The sequence below is a fragment of the Heterocephalus glaber genome, unplaced genomic scaffold, assembly GCF_053883595.1.
Source record: "Heterocephalus glaber isolate CG9 unplaced genomic scaffold, H.glaber_assembly_v1.0 deba00001613, whole genome shotgun sequence".
NCBI lineage: Eukaryota > Metazoa > Chordata > Mammalia > Rodentia > Bathyergidae > Heterocephalus > Heterocephalus glaber.
This window is the reverse complement of record NW_028258384.1, coordinates 34,625,514-34,645,749: the sequence shown is the minus strand read 5'-3', so window position 1 is coordinate 34,645,749 and position 20,236 is coordinate 34,625,514. Positions and strand designations below refer to the sequence as shown.

General features: G+C 40.0%; 1 protein-coding gene and 1 pseudogene across 5 annotated transcripts in view; both read left to right on the top strand.

Moving 5' to 3' along the window:
- Window positions 1–20,236, top strand: part of Col4a6 (collagen type IV alpha 6 chain) — a 416,524-nt gene that overhangs the window by 275,380 nt on the left and 120,908 nt on the right. The window lies entirely within an intron of this gene.
- On the top strand, window positions 15,624–17,356 carry LOC101720030 (G kinase-anchoring protein 1 pseudogene; annotated as a pseudogene). Its single transcript, XR_015445606.1, has 2 exons — window positions 15,624–15,884; window positions 15,945–17,356. The product of XR_015445606.1 is annotated as a G kinase-anchoring protein 1 pseudogene (transcript).

Below are 20,236 nucleotides of genomic sequence, written 5' to 3'. Positions count from 1 at the left end.
TTCTTTAGACCCCTTCAGTGCTTCCCATATTAGCCTTGCCTGACAGTCCACTGCCATCCAACCCTTCACCACCCTTAGATCTGCCACCACCTGCCCCAGTGGCTGAGCCACCTCCAGCGCTGCCAATGTCTCCAAACAGTCCACTTTTCAATCCTCCAGCATTTCTGTATCCAGCCAGTCCCCTTCTCTATCCACCGCTCTCTGCACCAGCCTCCAGCCCTACCACCATCACAAGTGACACGCTTTTCCTGAGACTCCTCTGATCAGATACCTTCTCCCAGCCCAGCCTTCTGCTATTCAGCTGCCTATCCATGAGACCTGACCTCTGCTCTGCACCCTGGACGACAGCACTGTCCAGCTTGGAAATACCACTCTCTACTACCAGTCCTTCACCACAGCTGACTTTCTGAACTGGAAATAGCATACCCCCTCTTACTCAGAAAAGCCTCAGGCCCTCATTGACCTCATGGAATCCATCTTCCAGATGGAAGATTGCCCATCTGGGATGACTGTCGCCAGCTGCTCCCCACCCTCTTCAACAGTAAGGAGAGATGCAGAATTTTCACCTAGGCCAAAAAATACCTACAGGGATAGGCCCCGGGGGGGATCCATGGACCCTGAACAATGGGCAAGAACTGCAGCTCCTGATACCAAGCTGGATTGAGACTTTCACACCCCTGCCAGACAAGCCTTTCTCAAGCGATATTGAGAGCCATGGGCGGGCCAGTCCATGCTGGAGCTAAAAAGCCAACAAACATGTCAGTAACTAAAAAGCCAACAAACGTCAGTAGCTCAAAAGCCAGACAGATCGCCTGGAGACATCTGTGAGCAACTGTGTGAAGCATTCTGTGTCTTTCATGCCTTTCGACCTGAAGGCCCCTCAAAACTAGTGCATAGTCAATGCTGCTTTTGTAGCCCAATCTGTTACTGGTACCTGCCACAAACTCTAGAAACTAGCGGGTTTCCCTGGCATGAACACCACTCAACTGCTTGAAGTAGCCACAAAGATCTTCGCCAGCAGAGATTGCGAATCCCAGCATGAGACCCCCTTCTGTCCAGACCAATGTGCATATTGCAAAGAGATTGGACACTAGAAAAAATGAGTGCCCCAATCAAAAGGGAAGCACACTTAGTCAGAAGTCCTCCAGTCATGCCAGCCCTCAATACCAACCTGAACCACCAGTGCCTAGCCTGATTGGACCTGCAGAGACTGAATCAGATTAGGAAGGACCAGGCTCTCTCACTCTGGGCCCCCAGAAGCCTATAGTCAATATGACAGGGGCCAAACAATGACTTTCATGTTGAACATAGGGGCTTAACATTCCCTTGTGACCAAAGGGACACACCATCGTGGGAGGAACTGGAATTCAGATGGTATGGCTATTTTGCCAAGCATGGACCTGCCAATTGGGAGGACATGAAGTGATCCATGTGTTCCTATATCTGCCTGAGTGCCCTAAATCTCTCCTGGGAAGAGACCTATTGACTAAACTGGGGGCGCATGTAATGTTTACCCTCGAGGGACCTGCCAACCTGACCCTAGGTGCCCAGAGGGTACTGATACTGTCTGTAACCATCCCCAGAGAGGAGGAATGGAAATTACATGGTGCTAATTGGGAAGAAATAAACCCCCCAGAGTTATTGGACATTTTCAGAGGTCTGGGCTAAAAAGTCCCTACCCGGGATGGCCAAGAATCAGGCCCCAATCCTGGAAGAACTTAAATCTGGGGCAAAGCCTGTCAGACTGAGACAATATGGTATACCCAGAGAGGCACAACTTGGGATCCAGGAACACATCAGCTGGCTGAGGGGTGCAAGCATTCTGAGAGAATGCCAGTTCCCTTGGAACACATCACTGCTGCCAGTTAAAAAGTTGGAAATGGATACCAAGTGGTATAGGTACAGGACCTCTAGGCAATCAGCAATGCCACAGTTACTCTGCATCCAGTAGTTCCAAAGCCCTGCGCTCTGCTGAGCCTGTTCCAGCCTCAAGTGGTCTGGTTCATCCTTCTGGATTTTAAAGATGCTTTCTTATGCCTGTGGCTGGGCCCCCAAAACCAGCTTCTCTTGACCTTATAATGGGAAGACCCCAATACTGGGCAAAAGACACAGCTAATCTGGACAAGACTTCCTCAAGCCTTCAAAAACTTTCCTACACTATTTGGGGAAGCCCTGGCTGCTGACCTAACTGCCTTCCCAGGAGATAAATTAAACTGTACTCTGCTCCAATATGTAGATGACCTCTTGCTGGCACGTGAAAATGAACAGGATTGTTGGGAGGGGACACAGGCCCTTCTGCAGCTGCTTATGGATGCAGGTTACAAGGTGTCCTGGAAAAAGGCACAAATATGCTGACCTTCTGCCCAGTACCTGGGGTTCATCATAACCAAGGGACACTGCTCCCTGGGAATGGAGAGAAAACAAGTCATCTGCTCTCTCCTGAGACCTGATAATAAAAAGAAACTCCATGAATTCCTGGGAGTGGCCATTTTTTGCCAAATCTGGATCCTGAGGTTTGCAGAAAAGGCCAAGCCCCTCTATACTGCCCTAATTGGACCTGAGGGGGAGCCTCTAAAATAAGAAATTCAATAGGGAATCAGCCTTCAAAGGGATCAAACGATTCCTTATCAACACTCTAGCGTTAGGACTGATGGACCTGAGCTGAGAATTTAATCTCTTTGTTTATGAAAAAGACTATGTAGCGCTCAGAATCCTGATTCAAATGGAAGGGCCTTGGCAGAGGCCAGTGCCCTGTCTAAACAGTTAGATACAGTAGCAGCTGGATGACCCTCTTGGCTCTGTGCCCTAGTTACAACTGTCACCCTCATTAAAGAAGCACACAAATTGACTTTGGGACAAAACTTGGGTAAAGTTTCCCCCATGCTGTTATAACTCTCTGATGAATAACCAAGGACATAAGTGGCTATCAAATGCCAGGATGACACAGTACCAAGGGCTGCTTTGCAAAAATCCTTGAGTTACTTTAGAGATTGTTCAGTGTTTAAATCTAGCCACCTTCCTGCCAAAAAAGGAAGGGCCTCCAGACCATGACTGTGAAGAAGTCACCAAAGAGCTGTTCTCCAGTCGACCTGACCTCACTGAGATACCAGAGCCCAGACAGGATGCTACCCTGTTCATGGATGGTAGCAGCTTCATACAGGATGGAGATCAGTAGTGGGATACACAGCCACTACAGACCAAATCATTGAGGCAGACCCCCTCCCAAAGGGGGGGGGTCTGCACAGACAGCAGAGCTCTGGGTGCTCATCGGAACCCTCCAGTGGGCAAAAGGAAAGACTGTTAACATCTACACTGACTCTAGATATGCTTTTGCCACAGTCCACATCCATGGGGCCATACATAAAGAAAGAGGACTACTGTCAGCAGGCGGTAAACGGGTCAAAAATAAAAGAGAGATATTACAACCCTTGGAAGCTATCTGGGAACCTAAGAAAGTGGCCATCATACACTGCTGGGGACACCAAAAGGGGCAAGACGTTGTCATCGAGGAAACCAGCTGGTAGAGCAGGCAGCAAGCAAGGCTGCCATTCCTCACACAATGATAACCTACTCAGACTGTTTCCACAGAATTGGCCATACTCTCTAAAGATTGCCAGAATATAGAACCACTGTATGCCCCAGAAGGAAATCAGTGGGCCCAACAAGAAAGGGGATTCAAAGGCCCCAGTGCATGGTGGACTCTGCCAGATTAAAGGATGTTCACACCCCAGTCAAGAGCATATGCTGTAGTTCAAGAATTCTGCAGTTTAAACCATCTGGGAAAAGCAGCTTCTGAGGCTCTGTTGTTGCTTTCCTGGCTGTCATCCCTTTGTGCCAGGAACAACTCCCTGCAGTGACTCAATCCAGCCCCAGGAATACAGTATACTGGGATGACACCCTTGGGGGACTTAAACTTTACTGAAGTAAAAGCCTATCAGCTAAAGAAATACCTGTTGGTCATTGTCTGCACATACTTGTGGGTTGAAGCCATTCTCACCAGCACTGAGAAAGCACAGGAAAGTTGTGAAGCTCTTGTTGCATGAGGTCATCCCTCGATACGGACTGCCCCTAATGATGGGGAGTAAAAATGGGCCAGCTTTTATGGCCGAAGTGGTACAAACCCTTGTTGACCTGTTGAAGATCAGATGGAACCTCCATACAACTTACAGACCCTAAAGCTTAGGGAAAGTAGAAAGCATAAATCACACTTTAAAGACCACACTAGCCAAATGTGTCAGGAGACCTCAGAGGCCTGGATTGACATGTTATCCCTAATCCTACTCCGGGTCAGACTGTCAGGGTATTCCCCTTAAGAGATTTTGTTTGGAAGACTTCCACCTATAATAAGGGCATTCAGAGGGGATATCAGATAGTTGGGAGACAGCAATCTAACTACAGAATTATGGGCCCTAGGCAGGATTTTCTCAAATTCATAAGATCGTTGCTGAGAGGATCCCAGTCTCCTCAGGTACCCCGTACACCAGGGGGCTCAGTTTGGGTTAAAGACTGGAAAAAGGAACCCCTTCGATCTATCTGGACAGGAACTTACATTGTTGGTACTAGTCACCCCGACTGCAGGAGTTGTCCTGTGGGTCCGTCACTCGAGGCTCAGAAAGGCCCCCACAGAGTTCCCTGTGGGGCCTGGACAATGCACCTGGACCCTAAGAATCCCTGCAGGACTTGACTCAAACAGAAGACCCTGGGAATCAACCTGACCTCAGAGACATCACCAACAGATAACAGCCCTGCTGTGGTCACACTGAAAGCTGACTAGTCTCTGCATGGCCGAAGCCTCAGGTCACCATTCACAAGATCCTGTGTACTGTCATTATCCCTGGTTTCTAGGCTTCTTTGGATGGCTTACCTTAATTTTTGCTGATGGCCTTTGGTGTGGTTGCCCCAATAGACTAGGAAGTTGCCCGTAGAATTCTTCTAGCCTTCATTTTTGTCATTTGCATAGGATGTTTCATCAGTGTTCTCTGTTTCCTTTAAAGATAAGTTGCTCACCCCTGACCTAATTGATAATAGCTGGTGCCAATAACCTGATGCTGCTATTGTTCCCCATGGTGGTAGTCCTGGGACAATAAGACTCAGACCCACTACCCTCCCTACCTCTGTAATACCTTAGAACTGGTCCATGCTTTACTAAACTAGTCCTGTCCCAGTCTTGTAAAGGATTGTTGGCTATGCATTTCAGCTTCCTCGGCCTCCATGGAGTCCAGTCCTGTCTCACCCCAAGTTTGGTCACTGTCTACATTAGCAGGGGCCGGGGCTGTAGCTCAGTGGAACTGCGCCTCCCTTGCAAGTGCAAGGTCATGAGTTTGATCCCCGGTACCAAAAAAGAAAAGAAAAGAAAAAGAACAGGTGAAAGTACATTAGCATATCACCCCAACTTAGACCTTAAAAACTCTTTCCCCCAAGCATACAGCTACAGTTAAAAAGGATTTTCTCAGGCAGGGCCAGGCATCTTCACACTGACCCATATTTGGTCCCATCTCTACCAGTATAAAACTCACCTTTCAAGCCCTCCTCTGCATAAAACGGTCCTCCCCTCTGGGGAGTCTCTGCCCCTCTGCTATCTCAGGGTACTGTTCAGCACTAGGGCATCTGCTACCTTCTGATTATAATTTCATGTTAGTCTTACACCCTCCCTGCAATCATCTTGATGTACCAATCTTGGGTACACACAAACACTGCTTCACCAGCCTGCCCAGATTCAACATCTCACAATTGGTTAATGTGGGATCCCACTTCTGTAGGGGACATGAGCTCCCCTACCTGGGAGACTTCTTTTGGAGTTTCATGACACCACCAACCCCTTCCACCTGCCTACTCTTACCGAACCTCCAGGCTCCTCCTACACTGGGAAAACAAAACTCAAGGCATTACCCAACAGACTCACAGGACAGGTGCCCCCTCTTATGAGAGCAGCCCTAGCCTTCACACTGAGTGGATGGGAGGAAGATAATGGAGTTCATTATCTTTAGCCATCGTACACCACTATAATGTCCACAACCATCTGTTTTCTCCTGGCATTTTCTGGCTCTGTGGAACTTCTGCCTATCTCTTCCTCCCTGCCACCTGGACAGGAACCTGCACCCTAGTCTATCTCAGCCCCAAGATATTGCCCCTGGAGACACTGACTTTCCGATCTCAGTCCAGGCTCACACCCAACAACACTGAACTCAATTCCTGATACCCCTGATAATAAGCTTAGGGATAACTTCAGGAATTGGGATGGGAGTCACAGGCATAAGGACTGCAGCAGCCCTCACCAGTCACCGTCTCAAGAGTTAACCAGTAGCTTAGAAAAAATCTCTTAATTCTACAATAGACCTATAGAAATAGACTCTAGCTGCAGTTACATTTTAAAACCACTGCCTTAGACTTTTTAACAGCAGAAAAGGGAGTGGGATACCTGTATCTTTCTTGGGGAAGAGTGTTGTTCCTAAGTTAACAGATTGGGTCATTCATCAGGCTGCAAAAAGTCTCCAAGGCAGAGCTGCCAAATGCTGGGAGCAATACCAAACCAGTGGGTTTTGGAGTTTTTCCTGGGGTAACTGAACATCATGGTCTGCCCCTCTGCTCAGGACCTTAGTCCTCATGTTCCTTTTGCTGATATTTGGCCCTTTGTCTGTTTAGGTGCCTCACACAGTTCCTCCAAGACTGGATTCAGGCTCTCACAAGATAATCGGTGTGGTGTGTCAACTATTAGTGAGAGCTCACCTAGACTATAACTCTAGCTACTAGTGATGCCATATGGGGCTATGCTTATGTAAGAGCATCAAAAGGGGGAAATGATAGAGAAATAATGCACAACACGCAAGCCTTTGTCTGTTCTCATCCCATGTTTTTGCCCGAGATCATAAGGTATTTTATTAAAGCCACCTGCACTGCAAATGTAACCATTCAGGCCTCCTAAATGTAACAGTTCGAGCTGCAAGATGTTCCTGCTGGATGTTTCAAGATGTTCTGTTAACTCCACCCATCCTCTCCTGTATATGTGCTACGAGAACCCAACCCCCCTACCTCATAGATTGCTATATAAGGTTGCTTCCATTTCTCTTTTGGGCTCTGACGTCAGAGTGTGAACTCTACTAGGCCTGCTGGCATAATAAAGATTCCCTCCATTAAAAAAAAAAAAAGAAAAAAAAGAAAATATAGAACATTATAGGACAAAATATAGAAGATTATCAGTCAGGGAGTGCCTTACTTTTGGGGTTCTAAGGTTTACACACATACACACAGAGCTTCATAAGAGTACTATTTACTGAATGGTAATTCAGCATAGTGATAAAGAATGCAGAATCTGCAGTCAGGTGGCCTGGGTTTGAATAGTGCTTCTGCCACTTTTAACTGTATGACTTCGGGTAGTTATTTAAAAACTTTGCCTCATTTTCCTCATACATAAAATACAGGTGGTAATAGTAACTACTTCATAAGACCTTTCTGAGCACTCAGTGAGACCATCTTAAGGGTGCTTAGTATAGGCATGACTTACAGTGAGAAGTAGTGCCATTATTATGGGCTAGACACCATATTGTTTTATATACATTTATATCATTTGTGAGCCTCCTGTAATAACCCTCATTTTTAATTTTTTAAAACTTCTAAATTACATAATACTGTGGATATAGTGTGCGAAAACCATAATTATATAGCACAAAGAATTTTTACAAAGTGAACACTATCCTAGAATCCTCAACTAGATCCAAAATCTAGAACATTGTTATCATCTTAGAAGTCTGCCGTAGGTCCCCATTAGTTATCACCAACCACAGCTTACTTCATTTGTTTCTGTTTCTGTTCACTCAGATATCCTTTGTCCTCTATCTTTTGTGATTTAATTTAATTTTGAGGGTATAGAAAGCAGCATAATTCAAAGGTCAAAACTATACATTTATTATTAACCTGTATTTTCTCTTTCCAACAATATTTTATTTCAGTAAGATGACTTATTTTTTATTTTTTATTTTATTGGTACAATTTAGATTTACATAATGATTGCATTCAGCATAGGGAATTTGTACCTTTACATATGTATCTTGATTCCTTTTTTTTCCATTCCCTTCCCCTCCCTTCAGCCTCTATTCCCCTTCCTTATTTACAAAAGCCCTGTTTCCATTTTTTCTGCTTTTCTCAAGTTTTTCTTTTTCCTTCCTTCCTTTCCCCCTCTCCCACGCTCTGTAGTTCTCCCTTCCTTTTGAACAATTTGTTTCTTATTTCACAATCTCTATTATAAATTTTGGTTCCTATTTACATTTTCAATTTCTTACACCAGAGGGACAATGTGATATTTACCCATGTGTGTGCAATTTATTTCACTAAAGAGTATAGCTTCAAGGTGCATCCATTTAGCTATAAATGCTTCAAGTTTATCCTTCTTTACAGCTGAGCAGTACTTTCTTGTATAGAAAAACCACATCTTCTTTATCCATTCATCGGTTGATGGGCATTTGGGTTGTTTCCAAGCTTTAGCTATTACAAACTGTGCCACTATAAACATGGGTGCACATATATCACTGTGGTATGATTCTTTTAATTCTTTTGGAAAGATACTGAGAAGGGGAATAGCTGGGTAAAATGGGACCTCTAATCCTAGTTTTTTGAGGAATCTCCATACTGATTTCCACAACGGTTACACCAGTCTACACTCTCAACAACAGTGGAGAAGGGTTCCTTTCTCCCCACATCTGCGCCACCATTTATTATTGGTTGATTTCTTGATACCACCCATTCTTTCTGGAGTGAGATGGAATCTTAGCCTTGTTTTAATTTGCATTTCTTGAATGACCAGTGATGTTGAACATTTTTTCATATATTTATTTGCTATTTGTACTTCATCTGAGAAATCATTTCAGATGCCCACTTTTGGACTGGGTCTTTATATTTGGGGTGTCTGATTTTTTTCAGTTCTTTATATAGTAGTCTGAGGGACTACTGGCTAGAATTTTTTCCCACTCTGGATTGTCTCTTCACTCTGTTGGTGATTTCTTTTGCAGTGCAAAAGCTTTTTCATAGGGGGAGATCACAGTTGTTGATTCTTTATATTATTTCCTATGCAGTCTGGGTTTTGTTCATGGAGTCTTTGCCTACCCCTATGCCCTCAAGAGTTCTCCCTATTCTCTTTTCCAGAAATTTAGTGTTTCTGGATTTGTTTGTTTGTTTGTTTGTTTTGTTCTGTTTTTATATTTAGATTTTTGATCCACTTTGATTTTTGTTTAGTGCATGGTGAAAGACATAGGTCTAGTTTTAGTCTTCAGCATATAGAAAGCCAGTTTTTCCAGCACCACTTATTAAAGATATTATCCTTCTTCCATTGGGCGTGTTTTGCCGCTTTCTCAAAGATAAGGTGGCTGAGTGTGTTTGGAGTTGTTTCTGTATCTTCTGGTCTGTTCCATGAATTCTCAGGTCTATTTTTTGCCAGTACCTTGCTGTTTTTATCAAAGTAGCTCTATAGTATAATTTCAACCCAGGGATTATGATGCCCCCTGCTTTGCCTTTATTGCCCAGAATTGCCTTTGCTATTCCAGGTATCTTCTGGTTACAAATGACTTTTAGAATTGTTTTCTTTAATTCTGTAAGATATGATGCTTATATTTTGATGAGGATGGCATTATATCTGTATAATAATTTTGGCCATTTTCACTACATTGGTTCTTCCTATCCAAGAACAAGGGATGTCTTTCCATTTTCTAATATCCTCTTCGATCTCCACTTTCAGAGTACTGTAGTTTTCAATGTAGAGGTCTTTTACTCCCTTTGTTAGAGTGATTCCTGGATATTTCATTTTTTTAATGCTATTGTGAAAGGTATTGTTTTCCTAATTTCTCTCTCAGTGAGTTTGTTATTGGTGTAGAGGAAGGATACTGATTTTTGAGTGTTGATTTTATTGTGGTGTTTTTTGTTTGTTTGTTTGTTTGTTTTGGGGGGGGTATTTTTTGGTACCAGGGATTGAACTCAGGTCCTTGCGCTTGCACAGCAGGCAGCAAAAAACCACTGAGCTAAATCTCCGGCTGAGTGTTGATTTTATATCCAGCCACACTACTGAATTTCATTATTAAATGTAGAAGTCTTTTGGTAGAATTTTTTGGGTCTTCTCTGTAGAGTATCATGTCATCTGCAAATGCTGATAATTTAACTTCTTCCGTTCCTATCCTTTTTATTTCTTTCTCTTCTCTAATTGTCTGGCTAATGTTTCCAGAACAATATTGAATAAGAGCGGTGATAGTGGACATCCTCATCATGTTCCTGATTTTAGAGTCAAAGCTTTCAGTTTTTGACCATTTAGTATGATGTTAGCTGTTGGCTTGTCATAGATAGCTTTTATGAGACTGAGATAAAGACCATCTATTCCAATTTCCTGTAGGGTTTTTTTTTTTTTTGCATGAATGGGTGTTGGACTTTGTCAAGTGCTTTTTCTGCATCTATTGAGATGATCATGTGATTTTTGTCTTTAGCTCTGTTGATGTGGTATATTACATTTATTAATTTGCATATGTTGAACCATTCCTGCATCCTTTGGATGAATCTTACTTGATCGTGGTATATAATTCTCTTGATAATTTGCTGCATTCTGATTGCCAGTATCTTAATGAGGATTTTTGCATCTATGTTCATTAGGGAGATTGGCCTGTAGTTCCTTTTTTTCGTCGAGTCCTTCTCTGGTTTTGGTATCAGGATAATATTTGCTTCCAGGAATGATTTTGGGAGTATTGCTTCTTTTTCTATTTCAGTTTGAGGAGAACTGGCAATTGATCTTCTCTAAATTTTCTGAAATCATCAGTGAAATCATCAGGACCTTTGTTGGTAAGTTATAATTACATTTAAATTTCAATGGCTAATATTGGGTTATTTAGAATATTAATATCTTCTTGTTTCAGCTTTGGTAATTCACATGTATCTAGGAATCTGTCCATTTTTTCGATGTTTTCCATCTTATTAGAGTATAAGTTTTCAAAGTAGGTATTGATGATCTTCTGGATTTCCACAGAATCTGTTGTGATGTCACGCTTTTCTTTCCTTATTGCATGAATTTGGGTCTTTTCTTTCCTTTTTTTGGTAAGGTTGGCTAAGAGTTTATCAATTTTATTTAATCTTTCAAAGAACCAACTCTTTAATTCATTGATTCTTTGCATTGTTTGCTTAGACTCAATTGCATTAATTTCTCCTCTGATCCTTATAATTTCCTCCTTCATATGAGCTTTAGACATGACTTGTTCTTTTTCTAGAAGTTTGAAGTTCATCATTAGGTTACTTATTTGAACTCACTCTGTTTTCCTGATGTGAGAATTCACTAATATAAATTTCCCTCTTAGGACTGCTTTCATTGCATCCCGTAAGTTGCAGTATATTGTATTGATATTATCTTTTAGTTTCTCCTTTAATTTCATCTGTGACCCATTGGTTATTAAGGATGGTGTTATTTAATTTCCATGTGTTTATGGGGTTTTTGTGGTTTCATTTGCCATTGATTTACTATGGTCTGATAATATGCGTGGGATGATGTCAATTCCTTTGCATTTACCTCAGCATGTTCTATGCAATAGTATGTTGTCTATTTTTGAGAACGTCCCATGTGCAGCTAAGAAGAATGTGTGTTCTGAAGTTTCGGGGTGGAATACACTGTACACATTACTAAGTCCATTTGTTCACAGGTTTGGTTCAGTTCTGATATTTCTTTGTCAGTTTTTTTGCCTAGTTGATCTATTTGTGACAGAGAGGTATTAAGGTCCCCCATTACAATTGTATTAGTGCATATTAGATTTTTCATGTCTGTTAATATATGTTTTATATAACTGGGTGCACCTATATTTGATGCATATTTATTTATAATTATTATCTCCTCCTCTTGAAGTATTCCTTTAACAAGTATGTAGTGACCTTCTTTGTCTCTTTTGATCAGTTTTGGCTTGAAGTTCACATTGTCTGCAAAAAGAATAGCTACCCATGATTTTTTCTGGGCACCTATCACATGGAACACTGTTTTCCATCCTTTAACTTTCAGTCTATGAATTTCTTTTTTCTAGTTAAGTATAATTCTTGTATGCAGCATATTGTTGGATCTTGTTTCTTAATCCATTCTCCCAGTATGTTTCTTTTGATTGGTGAATTGAGACCACTTACATTGATGGTTATAGCTGTTACATATTGGGTCATCCTTGTCAGATTGTTTTCCTGCTGTTGTTTTCTTGTCTTTCCTGTTTAATTGCTTTCCCTGTCCGGTGGCTTCCTTCTGTTGGTGTTCTTGGAATTGTGATTTACATTATCTCTTTCTAAATTGCCCTTCAGGATACTTTGTAGAACTGGTTTTTTGGTTGTGAATTTCTTCAGTTGTTCTTTTTCGATGATCTATTTTTAAATGAAAAATCACATGGCATTTTTTGTCAGACAATTGCATGAATTGTAATCTACAAAGCATTCTGAAATACTTCACAGTTCCTCCAATTTAGTTTAAACCAATATTTTCATAGTCCCTCTATTCAACTGACCAATATTAAGTACGTACTTACTTCATATTGAGCGGGAGAGTGGAAAGACAGTTGAACTAGACAAAAGTCTGTCTTTACGTGCTTCCACCTTTATTTGAGAAACAAGCCCTAGTCATAGAATTCTAGTCCAAAGAACATTCTGAATATAATAATAAGAAATAAAAATTTTATATGTAAAATTACTGCTCATATAACAACAGCAACAATGATAGATCTGTGACATATCTTTTTTGTTAGTAACTCATCTAGAAGAAAAGTATATTAGACATTTTACAGATAAAAATTTTAAATTTTACTAACAGACATAAAAATTTGGATGGTAGGATATACTATGCTGGTGGATAGTATGATTTATTTTAAAGCTTTCAGTTTTTCCTAAATCTATAAATCCAGTGTGATCCTTATCAAGATATTTTTAAGGAATTTGAAGAGCTTATTCTAATATATATGTAGGAGACTAAATGTCTATGAACATCTTAAGTTGATTTTTTAAAAAAATAGATGAAAAATTTGCCCTTCTGCAGTATGTGAGGTACTGCAAAAATAGAAGAAGCAGGAAGGAGGTGAACAGAAAGATGAGGAAGCAGGAGGAGGAGGGAAGAGGAGGAAGAGGAAGGAAGGGAGAGAGAGAGGAAGGAGAGGAGGAAGAAAAAGAAAAAGAAGAGGAAGAGGAGAAGATGATGGAGGAGGAGGAAGAGGAGGAAGAAAGAGGAGAAGAAGGAGGAGGCACAGTAAAAGACCAGTAGACCAAAGGAGTAGACTATAGAGCTCAGAAAGAGATAATATGATAAATGTAATCTCACAGCATTGCTTTGTACTAGAAAGAGTGGATTACCATTTGACCACCAATTTTGTGACCTTGTTAGTCTGTGTGTCACACTGCATGACAATAATTAAATGTAAGTATATGGAGCTACTGATTTTTTTTGACATTTAGGATGCCCAGCCAGGACCTAAAGTGTCCAGAGCCCCCAGTCTAGAGACCTCCACCTCTGGCTATGAGAAGCCCCACCAATTCACCACATTATGCTGAGAATGTGCTGTCATATTCTCTTGTTTCCATGATCTTACAAATATTAAAAAACATTGCTCTGTGGAGAAAAATAAAGTTGGATTGCTATCCCATATCACATATAAAGGTGACCTCTATCATTGGAGAGATGCAAATGAAAACAATGCTGAGATTCCACCTCACTCCAGAAACAATGGCTGCTATCATGAAATCAACCAATAACAAATGCTGGCGGGGCTGTGGGGAAAGAGGAACCCTGCTCCACTGCTGGTGGGAGTGTAGACTGGTGCAAGCACTGTGGAAATCAGTATGGAGATACCTCAAAGAACTAGGACTGGAAGTCCCATTTGACCCAGCTATTCCCCTGCTGGATATCTTCCCCAAAGAATTAAAAGAATCATACCACAGTGATATATGTGCACCCATGTTCACAGCGGCACAATTTGTAACAGCTAAAACTTGGAAACGGCCCAAATACCCATCAACTGGAGACTGGATAAAGAAAATGTGGTTTTATTAATAAGATAGAGTACTACTCAGCCATAAAAAATGGGAAATTAGAGACATTTATAGCTAAACGGATGCACATTGAGGCGATACTCTTAAGTGAAGTAAATAGGACACACAGGAATAAATACCGAATAGTTTCTCTGGTGTGAGAAACTGAAAGTGTAAATAAGGACTAAATGTATAATAGGTAATGTGAAATAGGAAGAAAAGGGGCAAAGGGGAAGGGAGTGGGAGGGCTAGGGGAAAGGATAGAAGGGAATGGGATTAATATGAGAAAATGGAAAAATGGGAACAAAATCTTTGTAAATAGGGAGGAATGGAGGGGTTGAAGGGAGGGCTGGGCAAGGGTGAAAAATGGGAACCAAGAGAGACTATGTAAAGGTGCAAATTTCCAATGATGAATGTCATTATATTGTATACCTAAAATGTACCAATGATTAGAATGAATAATCGATAATGCAAAATAGGAAGAAAAGGTCCAAAGGCTAGGGGTAGTGGGAGGGGCAGGGGAAAGGAAAGAAGAGAAAGGAAAAATGATGAGAAATGGAAAAAATGGAAGCAAAGTCTTTGTAAATAGGGAAGGGTGGAGGGGGTGAAGGGAGGGCAGGGAATGGGGAAAAAATAAGAACCAAGAGAGATCATGTAAAAGTACAAGTTCCCAATGAGAAATGTAAATGTGTTGTATACCTAAAATGTACCAATAAAAGAATTTAATTTAAAAAAAAAACAAAGGTGATCTCTAGGTAGATTTAAAACCTAAATGTGAAAGACAAAATTAAAATATGCTAGTAATTCCTTATAATGAAATGGTGTAGGACTTATTAAATAATACTCCAAATCACCAAATATAGGGTTATAAAAGACATGAATTTTACTGCATCAACCTTAAGGCATTTAAATCAATGAAGGACACCATCAACAAAGTTAATAGGCATACGATAAACTAGGAGAATATATTTGCAATGTCTAAAACTGATAAGCCATTAATACCTATAATATCTAAGCAACTCTGGTAAGTTAACAAGAAAAATGCAGAAAACACAGCAGTTAAATGGGCAAAGCATATTTGCAGATTGGACAGCTCAAAGAAGGGGACCTGAATTGGCTAAAAATCCTGTGAAGAGATGACTGGTCTTGTTTCTGTGCAAAGAAATACAAATTAACAATGAGCTATGAAGCCACACTCACCAGGTTGACCAAAAGTAAAAAGTCAGATAATACTGAGTGTTTGTGTGAGCATTTGAGGAAAAGGGGATTTCCTGTATATTGCTGGTGGAGGTATAAACTGATATAACTTTTTGAAAAGCGATCTAATGGTACTTACTGATAATAATTATGTATTGTAGTATATATTCCTTCAATCCAGGAACTTCACCCATGGATATATATCCTGGAGGCCAGCTTAGGCGCAAATAAAAAAATAAAAGGTTTGAGGGTATACCTCAGTCCAAAGTGCTGGGTTCAATCCCTAATACTGAAAAAAAGGACATCTATGAGGATGTTTATTGTAGAACCATGTATTTATTACAGAATCATTTGTGTAAATGATTGGAGGCAAACTAGATGTCCATTATTGAAAGTGTGCACATGTAAATTGTGGTAAATATATGCTATGAAATGTTACACAAGGGTTAGAAGCAATCAAGTATTTGGGCAAATAGCAGTATAGATATTAAAGATATTCTTGTGAAAAATATGAAATAGAATGAGATCAACAGTCCAAAGACAGGCCACCTCCTGACCCGCCGAGTCCCAACGCCCAGAGTGGCCACCTTCTGGGGAGGACGAGGCTGAGCAAAGGCCCAGTTTGAAGCAGCTGCTGCCTGAGCTGGGTATCGCCCAGCCCCCGGTCTTCCTGTGTGTAGTTGCGAGTATGTTTTGGAGCATCGGTCACATCCTGCAGTTGAATTGGGCTGTCTTTTGGGAATGAGGAAATACTATCTACTGGGTGTCTGCAGTTTAGGACAGCTGTGATTCTTGGGGTTAAGGAATTATTCTTGACAGAAGCATTTGAAAATAAAAATCTGTACCATGGCCTCAGCAGTACTTAGTTCTGTTCCCACTACAGCCTCTCGTTTTGTCCTTTTACAAGTAGATAATGGCAGTGGTTCTGATTCTGAGCCTGGAAAAGGGAAAGGCTGGAATACTGGAAAGTCTCAAACTATGGGAAGCAAATCAACTGCAAATGAGAAAAAAAGAGAAAAAAGAAGAAAAAAGAAAGACCAGCAACAGAGTGAAGCAAATGAGCTTAGGAATCTTGCTTTTAAGAAGATTCCCCAGAAATCCTCTCATGCTATTTGTAATGCTCATCAGGACCTTCCATTGTCAAACCCCGTACAGAAGGATTCACGAGGTGAAAACTGGCAAGAATGGAGACAAAGAGATGAAGAGCTGACAACTGAAATGTTTGAAGCTGATCTTGAGAAGGCATTACTGCTAAGTAAATTAGAATATGAAGAGCACAAAAAGGAGTATGAAAATACTGAAAATGCTTCAACTCATTCAAAGATTATGCATAAAAAAGATGAAAGAATCATCAAGGAAGAGATAAACCTCTCACAGTTTCACTAAAAGATTTCCAATCTGAAGATTGCATTAGTAAAAAGACTGTGGAATTGAGTTCTTCCCAGACTTTATCACATGATGGAGGATTCTTCAATAGATTGGAAGATGATGTTCATAAAATTCTTATTAGAGATAAAAGAAGAGAACAGCTTACAGAATATAATGGAACAGATAACTGTACAGCTCATGAACACAAGGAAGTGGTTCTTAAAGATGGAAGAATTGAAAGACTAAAGTTGGAACTTGAAAGGAAAGATGCTGAAATCCAGAAGCTGAAAAATGTGATCACTCAATGGGAGGCAAAGTATAAAGAAGTAAAGACAAGAAATGCACAGTTACTGAAAATGCTTCAGGAAGGTGAAATGAAAGATAAAGCAGAAATACTTCTGCAAGTTGATGAATCACAAAGTATCAAGAATGAGCTAACTATACAGGTAACTTCACTTCATGCTGCATTAGAACAAGAAAGATCTAAAGTGAAAGCATTACAAGCAGAATTAGCCAAGTACCAGGGTGGCAGAAAAGGAAAAAGAAACTCTGAATCTGACCAGTGCAGGTGATTACATTAGCCTTTGAAGTCAACACAAAAATTAAACTTTCAGGGCTTTTCAAAAATGTAGATATTTAATGTTGTGCAGCTGCTAGACTATGCAGTTTTGTTGAAGGAACAACAAGCAACTAGCTAATAGTCTATAAATTTATGGGTTTTGGCTTAAAAGTGAAAAGAAAAAATTAGAATTCCAGTAAAACTTAATGATTATTGTTTACTATCCATACCTCTTGTCACTTTAGTTTTTCATCATTCAATAAATTTACTTTCTTATTCCTCCAGTGTTTGATTTTTTAAAGTTCCATAAACAATGTGAAAACATTATTTTTTGCTTTATAGCTCAGTCAATTAATTGGATTCTCTCAGTTCAACAAATATTTATTTAGCATTTTCTGTGCACTATGCCTTACAGGACAGATGAGTGAAATATGGTTGATGTCCTCAGGTAGCTTATGCTTAGGGGAAATTGAAGATGGAAGAGGGTAAAGTAAAACAAGAGAAAAACTAATTATCATGTGTATTATATTGTTTAGAAACTGAGATTTTTTTTACAAAGTACTTTTGGAAATTTGTTGAAAAGTATTCAGGCAGAAGGAATGAAATCTGGGCTGAAAGGTTTGTTTAAACAATCTGCCCTGAGGACAGTAACTTGACACACTGAGAATAGAAAGAGTACTAATGTATGAGAAGGAATGAATGAGAGATTTTTCATTAATGTAGTCAATTACTAGAATAACTTGTTGCTTATGAGACTTAGGGTTTTTTTAGTATATTCACTAAAATACTGTTATGATTCATTAAAAGAAAGGTTTTCTTTGAGTGTGTAATAACAAAGATGAACACACAGATACTGGTCTTGGCCTCCAAAACCACCATTTCATGAAAGATTTTACTTGTTGACCATATTTGGAGAAAAAAAATTTAAGAGATCATAAAATTGTCATCATTGCTTATATGTCTGTCTTCTCCCATGATGGGTGAATTAATGTGGGGGAGATGGATAGAACTGACTTTTGACATATTAAGTTGGATTTTCTTTTAGAGAATCTAGAAGTAGAGTGGAAATAGAGATCCAGTCCTTTGAGGAGAAGCTAGAGGAATTAAGGATTTTGGATCCATCTGTAGTTACTGTATGAATAATTGACATACTCAAGCATAAGTATTTGAAGAGAAGTATTGCTGAGGACAGACTTTGAGCAGAACACACACACACACACACACACACACGGTGATCAGAAATGTGGGAGGCAAGGTTGTGAAGGTTGTATGGTGGTCTGAGGTTACAAACATGACTTGGATTTAACAGGTGCAGAACACTAATGGCATTCAGAATGGCTTGTTCAGTGGCACAGAGCAAGATATTGAGGAAAAGTTACAATTCTTTAAGACTTGGCAGTTTAAGAAAGAATCTTGGGCTGAGGCTGGAGCTCAGTGGTAGGGTACTTGCCTGCATGTGTGAGGCTCTGGATTCCATCCCCAGTACTAAAAAGGGGAAGAGGGATCTTGAGGTTCCCTGAAAGGAGCTACAGAATGAGTGAGGTTTGGTTGATTTTTATGTAGAACAGAATAGACCTTTAAAATACTCACAAACACAGAGGAAACAGTTAAGAAAACATAGAGACGGGAAGAGGGAAATAAAAGATTGACTTCAAAGCCCAATTAGTTGTTTACTTGCCATCATATAATTGGGTTGCTTTTTAACCATCTCTCACTCATAATTTAACACTAAATTAAGTTGCTCTCTGTTCATGAAATTATGGCCCTTTGAATATGATAATTTTAAGAATGTTTAAACAGAACATGGGGATTTTAAAAAGATATAAAATTATTTTATGACTTACACATTAGTATATTTTCATGATGTGTAGCTATTACCATCCACCGTAGTAAGAAAAAAATCCTAAGATTTCCCAGATTCTGTAAATCATGAGGAATTTTTCTGGGGTAAGTTCTTAGATTGAATTTTTTTAATTACTTTTATTGGTACATTTTATTGGTACACTTTATGTATACAATTCGTTTACATTTATCACTGGGTGTTTGTACTGTACATGATATATCTTGGTTCTTATTTTTTCCCCATTACCTGTAAGCCCTTCACCCCCTCCACCCTTCCCTATTTACATAGATTTCATTTTATTTTTTTTCTTTTCTCATGGTTTTTCCTTTCTCTCTTTTCTTTTCCCCTTCCCCTCCCTTCACTCCTTCATCTTTGGGCCTTTTTTCCTATTTCAAATTATCAGTTATTCATTTTAATCATTTTAACTGTTGTTTACACTATCAGTTTCTCACACTAGTGAAACTATTTGGTATTTACAAATGTGTGTCCTATTTATTTCACTTAAGAGTATGGCCTCGATATGCATCCATTTAGCTATAAATGACTCTAGTTTTTCGTTCTTTATGGCTGAGTAGTACTCTATTTTATTTAAAAAACCACATTTTCTTTATCCAGTTTCCAGTTGATGGGCACTTGGGCTGCTTCCAAGCTTTAGCTAATACAAACTGTGCAGCTATGAACATGGGTGCACATATATCACTGTAGTATGATTCTTTTAATTCTTTGGGGAAGATACCCAGCAGAGGAATAGCTGGGTCAAATGGGACCTCTAGTAAAATTTCATGAACAGCAAACCAGCACTACAAGCAATTCTAAACAATACCCTGGAAAAAAGCAATGAAGGTCACAACTCCATGAGGACCAACAGAGGGAAGCCACCAGGCAAGGTAAGACACTAAAGGGAAAGGGGAAAAAAATAAGAAATAAAAGAGCCAACAAGAGTAAAACATCATGACAAGGATAAATCAATATCTATCAATTATAACCATCAAAGTTAATGGCCTCAATTCACCAATCAAAAGAAATAGACTGGCAGAATGGATTAAAAAGGAAAATGCAACAATATGCTGTATACAAGAAACACACTTAACTCAAAAAGAAACTCATAGACTGAAAGTAAAAGGATGGAAAACAGTTCTCCACACCACAGGAACCCAGAAGAAAGCAGGGGTAGCAATCTTATTTACAGACAAAGTAGATTTCAAACCAAAACTAATTAAGAGAGACAAAGATGGTCACTACATCCTTGTGAAGGGAGCAATCCATGA